Raw genomic sequence first — 14,523 nt, 5'->3', positions numbered from 1 at the left:
AGCGCGGCCGCCGCCCGCTCGCCGCTGCCACCAGAAATGCGAGCTCGCAGCTGGTTTCTATCGCGGGGAGGCGGGGGAAGGGGGCTCCTGCACCTTACGCCGACATGTCGGAGGCAGAGAAAGTTTCGGGGCCCGCGGGCAGGGGCCGCGGCGCGCCGCCGGGGTTTGCGGCCGGGCCCGGCGGGGCGGGCGGCCCCCGCGGGGCCCCTGGCTGCCCGCTCCCACGCGGGACCCCCGGGGCTGCCTTCGCGCGCGGGCTGCCGCACTCCGAGGGCTGCCAGCAAGCTGCAGACAGTCGGCACTGCCAATACAACATACGGCTTTGTTTTCTCCCCGTCTGCTAAACTCGTTGTGTCTAACGGAGCAGGAGGAGAGGGGAGGAGGGAGGGGAGAGGGGGCGGGGAGGGGGGAGCAGACGAGCGCAAACAACTTCCCCGACGGTTTGTTTACATAGCAGGTGGACCTGACGTCTGCAGCGGCTCGCAACACCCGCTCCGGCGGGGAGCCGGCCGGGGGAGGCGCGGAGCGGGGCGCGCCGCGCTGGTGCACGGCCGAGCGGGTCCCGCCGCACTTTTTTTTTGTTGCAATCCCCCCTTCATTGCGCCCCCCCACCCCGCGCATTATTAGCACTTCTGTGCAGGCCACTTTGCGATCATGTGAGGGCTCCCTCTTCACTCCCCCTTCCTCCAAAGGAGTCGGTGTGTGCGGCGGCTTTTTTTTTCCTTTTTCTCTCTTTTTTTTTTTTTGCATTCCCAACAAAACACATACACACAGGCGGCACACTCCGCACACAGGCAGACCCACACGCCGGGGGAGGGCGAGCGCCGGCGAGAGGCAGCGCGAGCCGGCGGGAGGGCGCGAGGCTCCGCGCGCCAGCTGCCGCTCCGCGCCCGCGGAGGGGCCGCCGCCGCCGCCCGCCCTTCCGCGCCGCCCAGCCCCCGCCGGCCCGCTCCTGCCCGCGTCCCGGCGGCGGCGGCAGCGGCGGCTCCGCCCGCAGAGACTTTGCATGTGCGCGCGGCGCTGCGCGCGGCTCCGCTCGCCCTTTCTCTCGGTGCCAGCTCGTCGGGGCGCCCTGCACAGTGTCTCCTCCCGGTAAGTTTCACCCCCCACCCCCGCCCGTCCCCTCCTCCCCCCGGTCCCCGGTCTGACTCGCTGCTCTCCCCGCTCCCTCCCGCCCTCCCTCCCCGCCTCCGCTACTCACGGACTTGCCGCTGCCGCGGGAAAGTTTGGCCGCGGCCGCCGCGGGCTCGGCGGGCACCAGTGTGACATGTGTCAGGTTCCTGCCGGGCCGCGGCCGCAGCAGGCGCCCGGGCGGGGAAGGGGCGCTCGCTGAGCCCAGGCAGTTTCTGCCCCGCTCCTAGTTGCGGCCGTGTTTGACGACCCCCGCGCCCGCGGCGGAGCGGCTGGGGAAGAGCGCTGGCAGCGCCCCGCTGCGCACTCGCGCCCCCCCTGATTCCCCCGGGGCGCCTGTCGCTGCCGGCCGCGACGCGCTCGTTTCTCGGCATGGCCCCCTTCTTCGGGGGCAGGGCTGCGCACCCCCCGCACCCCGCTCCGGCTTTTCCTCCCAAGGGCTGGTGAAAAACCTGCTTTTCCACCCCCACCCCGGCGCCCGCTCCTTGTAATTAAAAACAAACAACCTGTAGCCTCCTCGCACGGAGAAAGAAGTGCGAGGAAGGCAGCGAGGGGTCGGGGCCGGACTTCCAAGTGAGAGTTTCCAGGGGAGGCTCGCCTGTCTTCGGCACTCCTCATTTTTTTCCCCCCCTTTTTTCTTCTTTTCCTTCCTAGCGGGTAGCCTGGGTGCAGAAAAGTGTCACGTTTCTCCTTTGTGTGCACTGTGCGTGCCCGAGGTAGAGGCGCGCATCTCTTCCCCCCCCTTTTCCAGCCTCTCTGCGCGGCCGCCGGCGCCGAGGGGGCGGCCGGGCCCCGGCGGCGGCGGCGGCAGGACGGGCGCGGGGCGGCGGCGGGGCGCCCCCTCGGGCGCGGGCGCGGAGGTGCAGGCGGCGTGGGGGTGCCCGGCCCGGCGGCCCCGCCCGCGCCTCCCCGCGCCGTTTTGGCTGCGCGATGAACAGCATCTCCCCCCCCCCTGCATTTTCACCCCCCCCAAAAAAAAGACAAAAAGCCTAAAACCAAGGATGAATAAATAATGATGTTAGAGCTGCGAGGTTGCGGAGGCAACTCCGTGGCTGGTGCGCGGGGGGCCTTCCCTGAAATTGGCTCTTGAAATTCGGGAGGACTGCGAGACTTGGAAAGTTTGGAAAGTTTGATTTTTAGGAGCGGGAGGAGTAGCGAGCTCGCGGCTGAGAGGCGTGCCGGGGTTGCTCCTCAGGCTGGGCGTGCGGGGGCAGAGAGGAGGGCAAGGGCCCATCGCGGGGCGCCTTTTCGCCCAGCTTTCGGCGGCGCAGCCGGCGCGGCGGCTGCGCGTCGTGTGGAGCGCCTCGGCTCCGGTAACCTGCGGGAAGGTATTTGCTGCTCACTCGAGCTAGTGTGGCAAAGGTAAAAACCACTCTGTTAAGCATTTTTGCTCGCTTTTCCCCAGTTAGGCTTCCGTCAGGCTCGGGAGGCTGTGGGCCCTTTTCTAGACACAGCCCCTGGTTGAGGGCACTGGTGGGCACTGGTGAGCGCCCAGCACGGGGCTGCTGGGGGGAGCAAGTCTGGCTCGTGTGCAGACAGTATGTGCGGGCAGGAAAACATGCATTTAAAACTTGCGGGAATAGTTGGGAAAGAAAGCGTCCTGCTGGCATAGTCTCAGGGGAAAAATAATCTCAGCAGTAGCCACCCTAAACTTTCGTATCATCGTCTTTACTCGGAGCCACGGATGGACGAACGCGCAGTAATCTTTACCTAGTAATCGGTGCTATTTTTAAGAACCCTGACTTGTTGATGTCTTTTTTTAAAGAGAGAAGCACAGAAGTTCCCCTTCCAAAGAGGATTTCCCTTGTTCTTTTTTCCTGCATGAAAGCCCCTGTCCGAAACTCACTAAAGTCACTCGGAATCTTTCCATTGACCTCAGTGGGAATCAGTCCATTGACTGAATGGGCTTGGATCAGGCCTTTGGAAATTTTGTTACAAACGTGGGACTGGGAAGTTGCACACTGTGTCTGTATACTCATGTTAATTTGTGGGAGGAAAAAAGAAGTTAGAGACAAAGTTTAAGAGATTTTGATAGGTTGATTTTTTTTTTCCTGTGCTAGGTAATTTAAAACCATTAAGGAAAAACATTACTGTTAGTAATATTACTCTAAAGAAAATATGATTAATTATTAAATCAGTTTCTCTAATGCTACACTAAACCTTTTGAGTGAGATACAGATTTTAGTGTTCAAATTAGTATTTATTTTTAATTTAAGCTTTCTCCTGACTGTCTATAATAATTTGTTCATATTAAATATGGAGCTCTGAAAACCCCTTTATTTTGCAGTTACTTTCTATTTTAATGTAGTTGTTACAAAACGGTAGTGTTCCATAGCATTTTTGTATACTTAAATCATTTATTTAACTACTCAGAATAGTAAATTACTAAATAGTTGAGGGAAAGGAAAGCGTGTTTTAAATACAGCACTTCCAAAATGCATATAATAACCTGTATGTCAGTTGATAGGTCACTAAGTAACATAAAATGATACATAATTAGGTATTCTAATTTATTTTGTTAATATTTAGCACTGGAAATCTACTGCTTGATGTGAGGCCTTATTAGAGCAAGCTTTAACATTTAACAGTCACATTAACAGTAAGCTTGAGCAGAAATAAATGTACTAATATTTGGATATTTCTTTGATTTTCGTTTAGCCTCAGTGATTCTTACATTTTGCCACAAGATCTCTGTTTCAGTGTAGTGTTTTTGAAGGAGGAAAAAAATAAATGTTTTGTTGCTTTCTCTTTGGTGTAGAGTCGTGTAAGACTACCAAGGATTCTATAAGGATCAACCATATTAGTGCTCATGCCATGTGTGGAAGATTAAAAGAAGTATATCAAGGCCTGGGTATTTTAATTAATAAATGCATAGCACTATTTTTTAGCTACACTAGAGTTTGTACAATAGTCAGGTCCTGCATTTCCTAGATTTTCAAAGTGACTTTTTTAAGTATTCATCTGTTGCTCATACAATTTTAAATGGCTTTCTGTAATAAAATGCATTAAAACTATTATTTTAAGATTAATGGTGTATTTTGGGTGGAGAAGTTCTTGTTGGACTTTATTTTTAGAAAAGTTCTTGTTGGACTCAGTATACTTTAAAAATTGCTGTAGCATAAGCTTTGATTTCTGGACTGATCAAAGTGAAATAAAATAAGCCTTTTATACTCTGAGGAATATACCTGATTCAGCTTTGCATGCACAGGAGGTATTCAGTGGGCTGAAAACAATAGCAAACTTCTGAGATCTGATCCATGTTGTGTCAGTGTTTTGTAATGTGTCACTGAAAATGTCAGTTAACCTCACTGTTTTTCATCATCAAAATTTGAGGGCTGGTATTTCTTTTTCTGATAGGGTGATTAATTAATATTTCGTGAATAGTGAGTATTCTTTTGTTCTATCCTATTTTTGGAGAAATTTAATTCCAATAGTGGTTGGAAAAACAATGCTTGATGGGAGTCATCATGTTGTTTCTCTGAGTCAGATCATGAAGAGGTCACTTGTTTCTAGGAGCACAAAATGATTTAGGACGTAGGTCACTAAGAAATAGGCATGCAATGATTTTCTCTGGAGAAAACTGCAAATCATGGTGGAACTCCAAAATGCTATCACTTTTGCTGTAAAATACTAATTTTTGGTACACACAAAGTGATGACTTTTTTTTAAACTTTGTGACAGCTTGTGGTTCTAGCTGTAATGCAAATTTATCTATTTTTTTTCACTGCCACCATAGCATACCCTTCAACTAAATCTTGAATATTGTCTTTTAGATTCTCGTTCTGTCTTATTTTGACTTGAGATCTTTTCTGATTGTATGTGCAAATTACTAGCACCAGAAAAACTGAATTAAAAAGGTGAAATTGTAGAAAAGTTTATCTGTAATAACTACAGGTATCTCGGATAATCTTAAAGTTTCAATATTATATTTCAGTGTTACTTGTTTTGGAGATTTTTTTCCACATTTACTCCGTAACAGAATGAAGATAGTTGTCTTATTGTAAGCATTTCCAAGGATAGTTTTTAACATTAAATTTCAAAACTGCTAGATCAGCATAAAAACAAAAAGCAGTCCCGCAAGTATCATTTAACACTGATAGTCTTTTTTCTTCTTTTTGAGGCTCTGAGTAATTTAATGATACTTCTTACTTTTTAAATCTTCCAAAATTTTTACTTTAAATTATAAGAGGCATCTATCCATTGATAAAAATCTGCATCTATTTTGGCTTTTCTCCTTTTTTCATTTTTGCTAGATTTGCATTTTAAGCGCAAGACAATGTTTAGTGTCAGCTGGATTTAAAAGTGCCAGCGATGGCCCGTCTATGCTGTCATCACTGAGGTAGTTGAAAATAATCTTTTAATGAACAGTTAGTACAATGTTTATTGGTTCACCAGAAGTGTAGTTTGGGATTATGTTAGGAAGTAAAATTTGAACTCGGAATACCAGATTATGTACAGAATTGTGTTTAATTTCTTGTGATAAATGCTTTCAGTTCGAAGGCAAATTAAATCAAAATGTTAAGCACATAGTATTACGCTATTAACTGTTTCAGGTCTTTTTAGTAAGCTGTAGAGGTCGTTCAGAAAGGGAATAAGAGAACATTAACTTTTATCAGTTTAGTTAGTTATTTCTTGTTCCAGGCAATAGCAATCATACGTCCTCCTTCCTTCAGCTATAGTTGGAAAGGGTTTTGCTGCAGTTTGTTTCGTATTTAGATGCGTATGTTAATCAAGCTTACCGCCCTGAGGGTAGAGCTAATTCCCTCTGATACCATGAGCTATACGCTAGGCACATACTCAGTTTGGAAGTGTACTGATGTGTGTTTGGATGTGTCTTCACTGTGGTTCTAGCTAAATTATGTATAGCTTCCTAACTGATAGGGTCAGGCAAGGGAACAAAGGCAGTAGGTTTAGGTGGCAGGTAGCAACTTTATTCATCATGCAGAAGGGATGTTTTCTGCCCTGTCCCCCCCCAACTGTTATGTGATGGCCATTCCAGGCCGGAAGGAGTAATCGCAGACCTCCATCATAAAACCCCAAACAGACAGTCTTTGGCCTGCCTGTGGAGTTCAGTTGTTTATCTGAGTATTTTAGTCTTCTCCCTCCTTCCTATAGAGAGCAGATACCAGAAGGGGGAATCTCTGGAGAAGTTTTCCCTGTCTCTTCGTGGATACAAGGCCACAGACAAAGTGCAGACCCTTTGCTCTGTGAAATAGTCCTTTGGACCTCTGCTGTGTGCTCTGATGACCACAGCTGCAAACTGCATCAAACCAAGTATTTCTGTAAATTGCTACTCTTAGTTGTATTTAACTTGCTTTTGCCTCGAGGATGTTGTGTGGAAGACGATAGGCCTGTGCCAATTTTGTCCCAGTAGGAGATATTCTTTCCTCTTTACCATTGGGCCCCAAACTGGCTATTTCTTTAAGAGTGACATTTTGAGGGTAGGTAATAAATCATTATATTTATCTAGGAAGTTGTTGGGATTTTCTATGCAAAATTTTTTTTTGGATAAATATTAATATTTTACAAAAAAATTCATATTCCTTATAAGACTGACTTGTTGTTGAAAGAATACACACAATCCTACTGAGGTAATTTAATGTTCTCTTCCAACATGATGCATATTTTGCAACTTTGATCAGAAATTCTCTTTAAAAAATCTAAATAGTGGGTTATTCAATCATCTGGCTTCCTCATTTCAGCCTAAAACAACACGCTACGTATTTTAAAATTATGAGTTATGGACTTGACCACCTATATGTTAAAACACTGTGATCTTGATGAATATTACTACTGTCATTTTGGCAATTGTCTTTCCAGGGAAATTCAGTCTGCAAACTAAGAAATTTGTATTCAGAGAAACAATCTCAGAGTTACTGAATTATTTCAAGCACAGTATTATGCTAAGTATGTATCAGATGTTGATTTTGAATTTGCCCAAGAATGGCTTAAAATAATTTAAAAGGAGAATAAGCCAATAAACCATTTAAATTTTGCCATTCAGTCAGTGCTAAGTCTTGCTGTAAAAAAGTTAGTCTCAATTATTTTGTTGGTTTTTCTTTTTGTAGCTCTTAATATTTAGAAGGCACATTGTTCTTCTGGAATTGTAACCCACCTAGTAAAAGAAAAGCTGCAGATAGTACATGTGTAATAAAACTTGTAGTTGACATTTATTGCTTGGAAATTAGATCAAAAACTGTCAAGTTTTACCACTTACAAGTAATGTAGAGGAAATTTTAAGGGTTAGGCGTGGGAAGCCACTAAGGGCTTTGGAAAAGAAAGTGGCAATACAAAAACAAAGAAGAGTTAGGGAGCATCGTGGAAAGAGGCCAGAGGGAACGTGATTGGGCAGAAGCCCTAGAATGCACAGATTTGCACGGGGGAGGGGGGAAGCTGATCAGAAAATAAGAATTGAGATTTGCAGAAGAAAAAAGTCATAGTTTTTTTTATCTGATACCCAGTATATGAAATGAATTTTTACCCATAACTTTATGTAAGGGAAGAAATAATTAATATTTTGTATTATGCAAGCAGGCAGGCACAATTCTGTTTACTTCACAGGAGTCATGCCATTTTACTCTGGCCACAATTTGGACTTTGGCTTCTGTCAGCTAGTGTTTTAAATATTTAGATTTCATTAATTACAATGTGTGTCTTTTGAAAGTTATTTATTAGTTGCTGTAGTGAGAGTTGATTTTTAGTGCATATCTAAATGTCACTTTGGTGTGGCAGAAGAGGGGCAGAGTTCTTTTGAAGGCAGAGAAAAGTGTATAGAAGACAAGAGGCTACTATCTTTTAGAGTCTAAAACAATAATTGAAATATTTATGATTCAAGGCACTACTCTGTGAGAGAACACAGAAAGGATTGTGGTTTCATTACAGTACTTACAGTATTCGTGTGACCTAAAAATGAAAACACCAAAACCTAATGCAGTCAGGTGTGCACAGACTGCAGAGATGTGCATAACTGATGAACTGTTACGTTCTTAATAACAGTAAGAATAAGTTTTCATCTTTGTATAGAAACAGTTAAATCATTAAGGAATAAGTTATTGTCATATATACAGTGCAGAAGACATTAAGAGGTGCTGAGGACTCCTAGGTGCGTGGTAAAAATCATTTTTCAATTGATAATCAATTAGTGGAATATATGGGTGCTAAAACTGTGAAAATATTAGGATGTTGCTTTGCTAAAGATCATGAAATGCTTTCACCCAGAAATTCATTCAGAATCATTTGTTACCAGTCTTGAATGCATTTAAATGACTTTTAATGTTGTGATGATGCCTGTAAATTGTTCTCAGTACACAGTAACTGTCAGCATTCATTGAAGAACATGTATGGTCAGTAATTCACAAGATAACTATGTTGAATATATGGAAGAAGTTTCACAGGAAGTGTCATAAATCCTTGCACATCCTTCTGCTTAATAAAAGGAATTAAGCTTATAGTAGGAGAAATTAGTTTAGAGATATTTGTTGTTTAATTCTGTTTTAGGTGACTGGCATCTTCTAAAATATTTAAGGATGTGTTTAACATTGGAAATGGTAACCAACCTGTCCTGGGTTTCTCTGTTCATTATTGGCCACAAAAAGGCATGAAGTGCATCTAAGCAAGCAGAAATTCGTATCTTAAAAAGTTTTTTTATAGCAAGCTTTTAAAACTGTTTGTTGAGGATTTTTTTTTTTTTTTTTTGTATCAGGGAGCTGGATCGTGCCTTGAAGTGATCACAGAAAAGCTTGGAGAATAGTAGAATTATCAGAACATTTGTTATTTGTGTATACTTGTAGGACGCTGTGAAGTGGGGAAACATTGCTGTTCAGATGTCCTTTGTGTGGCTTTGGAGCCATGCAGCTTTGGGAAGGGCACGTGCCTGCATCTGGGTTGGCATGAGGGACTGTACTGCAGCACAGGGCACCTGTGCCCGTCAGCAGCTTTCCAGGAAGGAAGCGACAGGCTTCAACATTGGCAGGTATTGAGTGGATTTGTTGAATCTCAGATTGTGGGACACAGTGCATCCTAAAGAAGAGTGCAGTCAGTAAAGACAAACACATTCAGTCCTTTTCTAAAATAGCTAATGTACTTGAGCAGTGAGATTATCCTCTGCAGAAACTGGTTATGCTGAAGGGTGATTTTTACAATTTAAAAAATGTCTTTGAAGGATTTTGGTGAAAAGAACTGTCCTTCCAAAATCTTGCCACTCAAATGGAAAACATACATTCAAAGTGACTTTTTCATAATTTTTAAATACTTTCAAGGGTTTACTTCCATTTATTCAGTAAATGAATTTTAAAAAGTACAGCAGTCAGGTACATCATTGGTAAGGATTCAAAGACATTTGAGAAAGACAGTCAAAAAAAAAAAAAAACCCTATATAATTGTTTTCAATCAATGGTGTCCAGCTTTTTCAGCCAAGCCTGATACATCTTGTGCTGTGGCTGGAGGGTGTCTCATGCTGTGTGGTTGGTGTTGCTACACACACGCAGTAAGTCTAGCACTTCCCAGAAGCTTTGGGCTTGCTTTATGTGTAACGTATAGTGGATGAACACAAGTAATTCCCTGCATATTCCTTTAGAAAGGGTATGGCTTCAGGCAGGTCAGACTGGCAGGACAATTCATTCATCCTCTCCAAGGCACCTTCATTCTCAGAGGCTTTTCCAGACCAGAGAAGGAGCAGGTTGTGGGACAGAGTGTTTGGTGATACCACCTTGCTGTCATTTCTTGAAACCCTCTTCCCTGCCTCGTTATGTGCTGTTCAGCTGACAGGAGAGCTATTGTAAGGTCCGAGAAAATTGGTGGATGGGGCAAACTATATGCTGCTCGACTGGTTCTTCTGAGTTGCAGATTGGGCACTAGCGTTTTAAATCACTGTGTGTTGTGACTCAATAGAAGAACACAATTATATTATTTATGTGTAAAAATGGAACCTCTTATTCTGGACATACTGGGGTGTTACTTTAACTTATTATTCAGTAAATGTCTCCAGTAACTAAAATTAAATTTTAAGTCTTAAACTATTAGCCTTATTTATACATAGGTGCCTGTGCATTTTGTGAATCAATAGTACTTAGGTCAAAACCTGAAATTATTCTTATGTATCAGTTAAGTATAGTATTACAAATATATTTCCATACCTAATGACTGCCGTTTAGGTCTGTGTTGTTACCAACTGAAGTATTACCAGAATAGGGAAGATAGCATTTTTTTCAAGTCCCTGTTATGCATGCAGTTTTTCTCCAAACTCAGTTGTAAACAAAACTTTCTTCAACCGAATTTCTCTTGATCTAAGTCATAGCTGACTGGAAGCAGAATGTTACCACAGACTGTGAAAAATATCTTTCACATTGTCACCTGCAGTATTACCGTAATTGGAACTAACTAGCCTGCAGTTGCACAATATTTATGTTGCAATCCAAACTGACACAGCCCTGGAATGTTTCGGTAGCAAAAGAAAACAAGACTGGAGCCTTACTCAGCAAGGTTGGGATAAGCTGCTCCTTTCAGAGACCTCCTTAAGTGGGTAGTTTCCCAGGCAGGCCAAGTTTATCCTCTAGGTTCCCCAGCTTTGCTATGGGTTGGAGAAGGAGGGAGATGAGTCAAGGTGGGGGGTGCAGAGGCTTGCAGCAGTTGCTCTTAGAGTCCATATGTGGCGCTTTGGGTCAGGCTGCAGACACCATTGCTTCCCAAAACTGAGGTGCTATGCTAAGAGATTGCTCCTTCCCTGAGGCCTTCTGGTTGGGATGAGCTCTTTGTTCATTTATTTTGGTTTCTTCTTACTTCAGACGCTTCGAGGGTCCTTTTGTCAGGATGTAGTATTTGGAAGAAACACTCTTAATACCTTCACTTTTATTTGACAGATGGAAATAATGAGTCACTGTCCAGCGTCACCTTTACTGCTCAGATCCCTATAGGGACAGCGAAGTTGATGTTTTGCACTGCTGCTGCTGGAGAAGGCTCTGCAGCAGCTGAGGAACTGGATCTATCACTCCTGGCCTTCACTAAGAGTACGGTACTGAGTACTCAGAGTATGGTATATTTCCTGGTGACTGACGTGCTTAGATCTATGGTCACTAGGTGGTACCCAGTCAACTCTTCAAGACTGGCTTTAGCACTGGCAGTAACCCGTCAGAGCTCAGCTGCTTGTGGCATTTAAAACATATCAGGGGGTGTTGCTCTGTAGTGGAGATTTGGCTCTGCAAGACTCGTGCTAACTCTTGCTGAGGATATGAAATACAATTTGTAGCTTATAATTGCTGCCTAATATGATCTTGGACCCTTACTTAAAATCCATTTAACTGATACTGTACTTTCTTTATAAGGTTATTATTGGGAGCTAACCTTTTCTTGTGTGTGGTTTAATGTACATTGTAATAAGAGGGTTTTTTAATGTGTTTAAGAGTTGGAAGACGTGTTAGAGGTAACCTTTATGCAGAGAGTTTTATATAGTTGTAGCAAGGAGAGTAATATTAAAATCCTGAACATTATTTCTAGTATCATCTGAATGTAATTTGTTCTCTCTGTGTTTTGTGTGTGCCTATTGAAGGAAGATGGTACAGTATGTTGAGAAGATGTGTTTTGTTCTCCAGTATCTTTCTTACTGGTAATTAATGACCTAATGAAAATTATTGCCTCCAGAACGTTTTTCTACTTTTGATGTATACAAAAATACACAAAGGGTAGCAGATACAACTGATAAATCACAGTTCGTTCTTTCTCTGTATTTCAAGTAGAGCAACCTGAGATGGAGATTTGAGCCACAATGTTGAAAGCCTCCCAATAATCTTTCCTTTCTTGTTGAGCTCTTGACAAGCAGACATGGGCCATGTCTTTTGGAGATCTCTAGAGATCACTACATTATAATAGATTTAAAGAGAAATTTTTCAAAATGGCAAATACTGGTACTTCTTGCTTATATCTACAGATATTAGTTTGTCTTTGCCTTGAAAAGGTACAGGTTTGCTCAGAGTTGTAAATTAACAATGAAATAATTCTTCTAGTTCTTTTAGCAGATATCTAAGTATATGTGTAGAATTTGGAGTACATGAAAAAGATTTCAGAACTTTCCTTCCTGCAGCCTCCTTGAAACCACTCTAAACAGGAGTGAAGGTGATGAAGTTTTATACCAGAAGAGAGGTCGGGAAGAAAACCCGAACTGCTTGGGCAGTGATCCCAGCCCAGAGAAGGATACGATGAATGTCCTAAGTATGGACAGTCTTCCTGGGTTTTGCTTTGTTTTTGCTTTTTTTCCTCCCGGTGAATTCAGAAAGCTCTTTTCCCACTTCTTTCCCCACTGTTCAGCTTTTTTTTTTTTTTTTTTTTTTTTTAAACTTCTTCATTTCCGTTCCTGTTTGCCTCGAGGGGGCATTGTGGGTTGGAGTCAGGGAGCAGGTTTTGCATGTGTCAGACTATCAGCCTATATCTGGAAAAAAAAGGCGTTTTAAAGTTGAGCACGGTGGTAGGGATGTAGTGGGCAAGAATGCCTGAAAGAGAAGTAAACATTAGTTTTTATCTTAAGCAGATGGTGGGGGGCAGCAGTCACAGCTCATGCGATTGAAAGCAACTGCTTCTAACATTGTGAAGAAAGATGATGGTGTAGACAAAAGTGCTATCCTAAAATTTATAAATACAGTTCTTGGCTCAGATGTGGACTTCTTGTGGAACTTCAGGAGAGTTGCTTAATCTCAATGCAGTAAAGATAAATTCATTAATGGTTATAAGGTGTTGAGATAATTAAGTAGTGAATGGCCGTAAATTGCTTTCTGAAGCTCAATGACTGTAAACTCTGATCTTCTAATTTAATCTATCTACCACTTCCCATTCAGTTGCTGAAAGACTTTGGAGAGTGAGATGTTAGTCATAATCGAGGCATAGTAACTGCTTGAACTGAGTTAGATTCTCTGAAGGGAAAATCTTGGGTGTGGACTGGAGATATTTCCTCAGTATAAGTTAAGACTGTTTGGATAAAGGATAGCACAAACAGATTTTTACATTGCTTATCATGTTCAGAGATTATTATGTTTTTTACTGACTGCTTGGATTCAGTGCTGGCTTGTGATGGCCCTGACATTTACACAGAAGAAAAATTAAGAAGATAACAACCCACTGAGAGAGATACTCCCCAAGTGAGAAAAATTAGCTAAACCTATTTCTTTTGGTTGTCTTGCAGTGTTGCTCAAATATGTCTTTTTGGTTGATCTAGACAAATTTTATCATCATCTCAGAAGACAGTGTGTTTTTCTCTTGTATTATTTGTGTGCAGAAATATTTTCTAAGAGAAGTTAGATATCTCCAAGTATTTTTTTAAAAAAGGGTAATTTAACTGTATAAGGAAAGTGTTCAGTTTACACTTTTAATGAGAGCTCTTACAAATAGAAATATATGTGAAAATATATTCTGATTTAGGTGATAGTATAAGTGCTATCCTGGGTACGTGTTTCTTTGTCCAGGGTATTCCTCATCTAGAGCACTGTTTGCTGTTAATTTGCTTAATACTATCAAAGGATAATTGTGCTATAATCCTCTGAGCTCTAGAATGGGCTTGAATCATGATGGAGATGAACAAGAAAAATAATACCATAATTGGAAGAGTTTTGTGTTGGTCAGAGGTCCTGGATTCTGTCCCTTTTCTTCAGTGCTGTTTTATATAGTTTATTGAATAGCCTGAATATGTCCCTGTCCTCTGAGCTTGTGTGTCCCTAATGAGCGTCTTGCTGTGGCCCAGCCTCAACCAGAGGAGCAACCAAAAGCTTCTTCCCTAGCGTGTCCCACAGGCTGCTAGTTAAGGGACTTCTCTGGAATAAGTGTAAGGTGGGTTTCACTCTTCCCAGACCGAGGAGAGGCCACAGCACAAGTTTTCTGCTCTGTGGGTAGATACTGTGAGCTCTAGAAAAGACGTCTGTTATCTCCCTCCAGACTTTTTTTGACTTAGCTCAGTTGATATCTTTCATTTGTCTCTCAGTGTTGGGAATGGATAGAACAGACTAAACCCTTCAAAAATGTTGACACTTCCTTTCCCTTCCCCGAAAGTGGAGCATAGGTACCCCCTAGGGCAGACGGGATCGCTTCTGAACGTGCTCAAGAACCTTTGTGTCATCCGTGGCCACCTTGAGGCTTTTCTTGGGTCTTCCAGCCCTTGGTAGGAGGCAGTTTGATTTACTTCTTGAACTGAGAAGTACAGATCATATGCTGCAGACCACAAGTTTGGGATGCAAACTTCCCTGTCTATATGTAAGACTGGTTGCTGGTGCCTGCACAGCTACAGCATTTGTCATAGGGTGCGCTCCTCATTTCAAGCAGGACACCTCAGTGAAGTAAGATGATTAGGAAATAAAGAATGTGAACGAAAATGATGGGTGAAAAGCTAATGGAGAGTGATCTTACAATGGCAGACTT

The 14,523-nt window shown here is 43.1% G+C and overlaps 1 protein-coding gene across 8 annotated transcripts in view; it reads left to right on the top strand.

Moving 5' to 3' along the window:
* The first annotated feature begins 420 nt into the window (after positions 1-420).
* FOXP2 (forkhead box P2) overlaps positions 421-14,523 on the top strand; it is a 442,171-nt gene continuing 428,068 nt past the window's right edge. For 5 of the 8 annotated variants that reach the window (XM_064507614.1, XM_064507609.1, XM_064507603.1 and 2 more), the window contains exon 1: positions 422-1,092. The gene's annotated coding sequence lies outside the window, so the exon portion shown is untranslated. Of the gene's footprint in view, positions 1,093-2,155; positions 2,494-14,523 lie in introns of those variants that run through there. The other 3 variants (XM_064507585.1, XM_064507618.1, XM_064507574.1) reach the window with 2 other exon arrangements.

Source organism: Dromaius novaehollandiae, chromosome 1, assembly GCF_036370855.1.
Source record: "Dromaius novaehollandiae isolate bDroNov1 chromosome 1, bDroNov1.hap1, whole genome shotgun sequence".
Lineage (NCBI taxonomy): Eukaryota > Metazoa > Chordata > Aves > Casuariiformes > Dromaiidae > Dromaius > Dromaius novaehollandiae.
This window is presented reverse-complemented; position numbering and strand designations above follow the sequence as displayed.